Here is a 6941-nt window from a genome sequence, read left to right on the forward strand (position 1 = left end):
GGAAAAACAAATGTCATATGACGTCATTTACATGTGGAATCTAAGAAAAATGATACAAGTAAATTTATTTACAAAACAGGAATAGACTTACAGACATAGAAAATAAACCTATGTTTGCCAAACGGGGAAGTAGGGAGAGGGATAAATTAGGAGTTTGAGATTAACATATACACACTACTATATACAAAACAAATTACTAACAAAGACCTACTGTATAGCACAGGGGACTAAACTCAATATTTTATAATAATCTATAAGGAAAAAGAATCTGAAAAAGAATATATATATGTGTATATATATATCTGAATAACTTTGCTATACACCCAAAACTAAACAACATGTAAATCAACTATACTTCAATAAAAAATAAGACTCTGTAAATTTCTAATATGGTAAATATTGGTAGATAGTATTACATAAACAAAAATTCTTTATATTCCTTAATTATTTAGTATTACAGGAGTCCTCAGATCAAAAAGGTTAAGAGCTGTTATTAAAAAGAAAGATATCCCCAATTAAATAATTTGTAAAAGATTTTTTTATCATTTAGTTTGAAATATTTATTGAATGAGAGCTTTTAGACTTAGACATATATCATTATATATCATTCTTGAGCCCACAATAAAAAGAAAAATAAAAGCAAAAGAAATTCACTAAGGAATTCCTGTAGTTTCTTCACACACAGAATCTCTATTCCTCTGAATCATTTTTTGACTCAAAACTGCCAGTGTCCTTAGTTGCCAAGTCCTGGTGATGCAGCAATTTTAAGAGTACTTCACTGTTGTTTGCTTTCCAGCCATGAATATCTCGTATACACCTTTGAATGCTGGCATATTCTTGATCTTACCTGAAGGTGTCAATAGAAGGTTTTCAGACAACAGGAAGCATGTTTCTTTTCCAGATGGTCCTTGTACCATTTGTTGACGGAAACATGGAGATTACAGTCACCAAGTCATCCTACCAGGAAAAACCACTGAGTTTGTGTGTGTTCAGGCAGTGACAAACCATCTCTTCTGTCACCTGGCCAACCATGATTATAAAATGCTACTCATTGTAAGATGTACCTAAAATTCAGCAATATTACAATGCAAAACAATGTTTTAGTATCAGTGAAATTTGGAATTTGCTGGATATTATTCATTCTTCTCTCCAAGTCCTGCTAAGAGAATGATGGGGAATTTTCTTCCTACACAGGAAGTCTTATTGTGGATGACAGTTCTGTTTCAAAATCAAAGCTGACCCCTTGGGTTCTGCCTAATGACAACTGCACAGAGAGATGGTGCTCAAGCCAAAAGCCGTTGGTGACCAGCATGAAGGATGCAAGTTACATTATTCCAAATATGCCTCTGTTGGCCTTCTTGGAAGTGTTTTAACGTTTTTCTGATGTTTTCATCCATTCTCTCCATTGCTAACATTTTTTCAATGAATATAACCTTAGTCACTTAACACCATGACCTGTCATTAGGTAATTAATTTTGAAGCAGACATATTAATAGAATGTTGCCTTAGAAATTGCCATTAACAGTTTAATACAAAATCTGATATCTGAAGTAAAAAGAGCTTGGGGAGAGTAGGAGTAAGGTGGGGAATGCAGCGTGTGACAGCAGAGAACAGGGCACGGCTGAATTCTGATGTTAAGTTTGCTTCTGGTACTTTTGGTTTAAATAAGAGTCAGTGATAGAGATCTAGCAGAGAGCAGGTTTTGGAGAACCACCCTTGCAGGGAAATCAGGATGCCAGCGTCTATTTTTACAGAATTTATAACTATTTATTTTTGGTCTAAGTAAATATCTGATGATAAACATCCAGTTCAGCTGGTCCCACGAGTGGAAATAAATCATCAAGTAACAAAGTCTGCCTTGGGGGAAAAAAAAAGAGCAAACACTTATGTAAATGGAGCAAGAAATACATGATCAAAGATGAAATTTTCTGCATTTTGCTGTTTGGCCAGTTTTTCATCATTGGTCATGCTTGAGGCTTGTTGTTTAGACCAGTGATTCTCAAGGTATGGGACCAGCAGCATCAGCACCACCTAGGAATTTGTTAGAAATGCAAATTTCTAGGTCCATAGCCCAGATCTATTGAATCAGAAACTCTGAGGATGGAGTCCAACAACCTACAGCTTAACAAGCTCTCCAGGTGATTTTGACCCACTCTCAAGTTTGAGAATCACCGTTTTAGTCAATGTACTCGTGGTAGTGGTAAAAAATTCACTCTGGACTATATACTTAGCTTTCCTGAAAAAAAAAAAGAAAAAACAAATCCAAGCCAAGACTGCAGCTACTGCTGCTGCTACCAAGAAAAAGAGGAAGAAAAAAGAACCCAGTGAAGGAAGTCATTCTTTCATCAGGCTCATCAGCAGGAAACTAGGGCTCAGAGTCTGGTCCCTTCTCCAGCCAGGAGAGAAACAAAAAAGTCACCAAGTTTTTGTTTTCCTTTTTCATCTAAGACAGTCTCTAGGCTCAGAAGGCCATGGGGGAGGGCTGCAGAGAGCAAGACCTCACCAGGGAAACACTGGAGCAACCACTCCAAGAAAGTGGCTACCTTTGCTGCCATGGGTGCTCTTGGATTATTTACTGACAGTCATCAGAGGGCACTTCCTGCAGTTGTCACTAGGCCTCTCTTCTCTAATCTGCCCTGGAAAAACACAAACAATGTTAGGACTGGGTGTATAATAAAAGTAAATTGATTCTAATTGAAAATCTGAGGCTTTGGTCATGCCTGAAGTGCATGGAAGTTGCTAACATGTGTTTTGACCACTGCTTTCCGGATAGAGAAGCTGTTCCTTTGTTAAATAACTATAGCTTGCAACAGGAGAGCAGCAATTTTGAACACCTATTTCATGCCAGTCTCTATAGTAAGTGTTCAGTAATACAAGATGAAAATATCACTCTTAGCTTCATCGAGCTTAGTCTAGTAGAAGCACACAAACCATTAGAACACAACAGGACAGTTGCTGTAACGGAGATGCAGACACAGAATGTGGATGCAGAGAGGCCCAAGTCTGCGCTGAGACCAAGGAGGCACAGCAGAGGAGGCAGCCTCCAAACTAAGATGTACAAGGTGTACAGTATTTTACCAGGCAGAGCACTGAGGAGAGGGAATTCTTTAGAAGACATAATATGTGCAAAAGGATGAGGGTCCAAGACAGCATAATAATTCAGGAAACTTCAATACAGTTCCAGCAGGAAAAGTCACAGAAGAGGAGACTGAATTAAAAGACTGATAGACGATGTGAAAAGAGTAGGTCTTTAGGAAGGAAACTTGGTGGATGAAGAATAAAATAGACATCAGAAACTATTGATAATGTCTGCCAATAATCCAGGTGCAGGATGATATGGGCACGACTAAGACATGCATTCATTCTTTTGCATCATTTACAGGATAATTGAAGATGCTATGTGCCCTAGACAGTTTCCAGAGGCCAAGGATCAAATGGTGAGCAAAGCAGATGTTGTGTCTGCCTTCATGGAGCTTGCAGTCTAGGAGGAAAGCCAGAGATTAAATATTGCATAAATAATTCATTACAGTTGTGCTGCATGCTATGAGAGAGTATAAGTCCGATGACTGCAAAGAGCAGGTAATGTGATCTTGTCTGAGAGTACCAGGGAAAAGGCTTCCCTGAGGAAGTGAATTCTAAGCTGCAAGAAGTGAAGGTTGAAGCAGGGGTGAAAAGGAATTGAAATAAGGAATGCAGCAGAGATAGAAAATAGGAGTTGTGATAGGTTGCACTATTGATTGCAGATACTCGACACACATTCCCAACCCATGGATGAGGGACTTGAGTTTGCCAATGGCTGTGGCAAATGAAATGTGCATGGAATTGATTTATCCATGACTGAGCAGGGGATTTGAAAGTGATTTCTAGTTCTGCTATTCCTCATTTCCCTTTGCCAAACCATGTTTTGGAACAGCGTCTTCAGCCTGGATCCCAGAATGAAGAAGACAAATAGAGAGCAAAGAGTGGGAGTCGGTCCACAATCCACTCATAACTTGAGCAAAAAAATGTAACTTTGTGCTGTCAACCATGGAAACTGGGGGGAATTGTTTCTTACCCCAGCATAACCTAATGGTGGCTGACAAATACAGAAGGAAAATAAAGCTTAACTGCTGATTAGAGGTACAACATAAAAGAGTGGGGGAAGAAAATGGACCAGAACTTCAAACAGTGTAGCCTGAGCAATTAGAAGAAAGTGACTAGGTTACTAACTTGAAAAGAAAGATAATATGGAAGATAGTGATTTAGGGTTTGTATTGAATTAAAAGGCAGGCTGAATATTTGGGAAGACACGTTCTTTCAGTAACCAGAAAGGTAAATTAGGAGACCAAGGACAGGTCAGGATCAGAAAGATTTGTGGATCGTGACTTTAAAGGTGACACCTGAGCCCTGGGGTAAATGAGCTCACTGTGGGTAAGTGAGCTCACTGGGTCTCAGGAGAGAAAGAGAATGGAGGCAGGCAGAGGGCAGCTCCTTGGGCATGGCTGCCTTTTTCAGAGGCCTGAGTGACAAGGAGGCACAAGTCCTGACAGACTAGAAGCAGGTGTGTTGGGTTGAGAAAAAATCAAGGATGCAACATCACCTATAAAGCAGCCTTGCTCTCCCAAAACAGTGAACCTAAACCAGATCAAAACCATAGCTCACTACCATTCACAGTAGGTGAATCACCTAGAGATCTTGTTTAAAATGTTAAAAATGCAAATTCTGATTCTATAGTTCTTGTGTGTGTGCGTGCTCAGTCGTTTCTGACTCTGTGTGGCCCCTGGACTATATAGCCAGCCTGGCTCCTCTGCCCATGGAATTTTCCAGGAAAGAATACTGGAGTGAGTTGCCATTTCCTACTGCAGGGAATCTTCCCGACCCAGAAAGAGGACCTAGGTCTCTTGTATCGCCTGCATTGGCAGGCAGATTCTTTATCACTAGTGCCACCTGGGAAACCCAGGTGGGGTTATGCCAATGCTGCTGGTCTATTCGCCAGATTTTAGAAGCAGGGCTCTGGGAATGGAAGAAATGACAACATGCAGATGCAGTCAATAAATTCCAGATTGGGACTCCCTGGTGACCTAGTGGCTAAGATGCCACATGACTGATGTAGGGGACCTGGGTTCGATCCCTAGTCAGGAAACTAGATACCACATGCCACAACTCTGCATGCTGCAACTAAGACCCAGCACAGCCAAATAAATAAATAAAAATAAATATTAAAAAATAAAATAAATCCAGATTAAGGGAAACCCTTCATGACAACCTCATTTCTTAAAACAAAAAATGAGGAGGAAATTGATAGATTTTCTCTAGAGATGTAACAACCAATAGCAATTCTTTGTTTAGATCCTTAATCAGAGTATAAGCAAATGTTTTTTAGAGCAATTGTAGAAGTGTGAACACTGGATATTTGGTATGGGGGAATTATTGCTGACTGGAGAGATGTAGTGACAATGATTACATTTTAAAAGGTGACTCTTCAAAAGGGTACATCCTTTATGATTCCATTTTTATGACATTATGGAAAAGGCAAAACTAAGGTATTAAATGGTGCTAGTGGTAAAGAACCTGCCTGCCAATGCAGGTGACATAAAAGACTTAGGTTTGAGCCATGTGTTGGGAAGATCCCCTGGGGGAGGGCATGGCAACCCACTCTAGTATTCTTGCCTGGAGAATCCCATGGACAGAGGAGCCTCGGGGGCTGCAGTCTATAGGGTCGCACAAAGTCGGACATGACTGAAGCGACTTAGCACACACTCGTGGTTACTTGAGGATGAGAGGTGGAGTTGGCTTCAGAAAGGCACAGGGAAATTTTGAGGAGGGATGGAACTATTGTGTTTCCTAGGTGTGTGGTTATCTGACTGAGTTTCTAAAACCTCAGAACTGTACCTAAGAAAGGAAAATTTTACTGCATGTATTAATAAGTTACACCTTAATAAACCAGGCCAAAATAAAAAACAAACCCCCCAAAAGGGACATGATCGTTTAGAGATACTTACTGAAATCTTTACAGATGAAACGTTTCTGAGATTTGCTTTGAGATTTGGGGGAAGGGTGTTGGTTTGGTCATATAGGTGGAACAACATTGGCCTTAAATGGCTTACTGTTGAACCTGACTGGTTGAGCCTGGGTGGTAGACCCGTAAAACTAGTCTCTCTACTTCCGATGTGTTTAAAAAAAAACAAAGCAGCAAAGGGCTCCATTAAATAAGATGTCCCCATAAGCGCCCATATATCCCAGAGCACCAGAAAGGCAGGTTGGGGAGCAAGTTCTCGGGGCTCCATCTTCACTGGGAGGTACCCTGAAAGTAGCAGTTCCGGTCCAACTCGTGGTTGTTACCTTCTCCTTCTAAAGGTCACAGGCCGGGCAGGGAAGTTATTCTCATCTGAGGAAGTGAATGGTGCCTGAAGGGCACCTCCCCACCTCCAGGCCTCTGTGTGAGAGGATCCTTTCACCAAAGCAGGCTTTGATAAACAAACTTACTATCAGCAGCCGGGTGGGGTCCAGGTGGAGCTGTGGCCAAAGACTCCTTGGAACCAGGAAGCTTGTAAGGTCAGGGACTGGTCAGTATCACACCTCACATTCCAGGGGCCCTTGGGGCTGGGCTCTGTGGCTACTGAGATGGGTCGGGAGGGGTCTCTGGCACGTAAGAAACATCACACCTGCTCACCGTGGCCTATACATTTCACGCTGCCTTCCCTCTGCTTTGTCTTCAGCGTTTCGAACACCAAGAAACACCTTGAGGAAATGGAGGCGGGAGGAGATCAGGTTGGGGTAAAATGTGAGCAAAGGGCAGATGAAATTTATTCGGTGGAAAGAAAAAAAAAAAGGTACACGATTGGGCAGGAGCTTGAAGAAGAGTTATGGGATGGTCTTCTAGTAGAGGAGGGCCTTGAGCAAATTTTAATGCCCAGATAGAAAAATAGATTGAAAATGTAAAAGAAATGAAGGAGATGGAA

The 6941-nt window shown here is 41.1% G+C and overlaps 1 protein-coding gene across 2 annotated transcripts in view; it reads right to left on the reverse strand.

The window, feature by feature from the left end:
* Positions 1-6941, reverse strand: part of ACER2 (alkaline ceramidase 2) — a 71533-nt gene that overhangs the window by 64350 nt on the left and 242 nt on the right. For both annotated transcript variants that reach the window (XM_081498925.1, XM_081498869.1), the window contains exons 2-3: positions 6466-6720; positions 848-957 (exon numbers count right to left, since the gene is read on the reverse strand). The gene's annotated coding sequence lies outside the window, so the exon portion shown is untranslated. The remainder of the gene's footprint in view (positions 1-847; positions 958-6465; positions 6721-6941) is intronic.

The sequence above is a fragment of the Giraffa tippelskirchi genome, chromosome 1 (assembly GCF_054371585.1).
Source record: "Giraffa tippelskirchi isolate mGirTip1 chromosome 1, T2T-mGirTip1v1.2.pri, whole genome shotgun sequence".
Classification (NCBI taxonomy): Eukaryota; Metazoa; Chordata; class Mammalia; order Artiodactyla; family Giraffidae; genus Giraffa; species Giraffa tippelskirchi.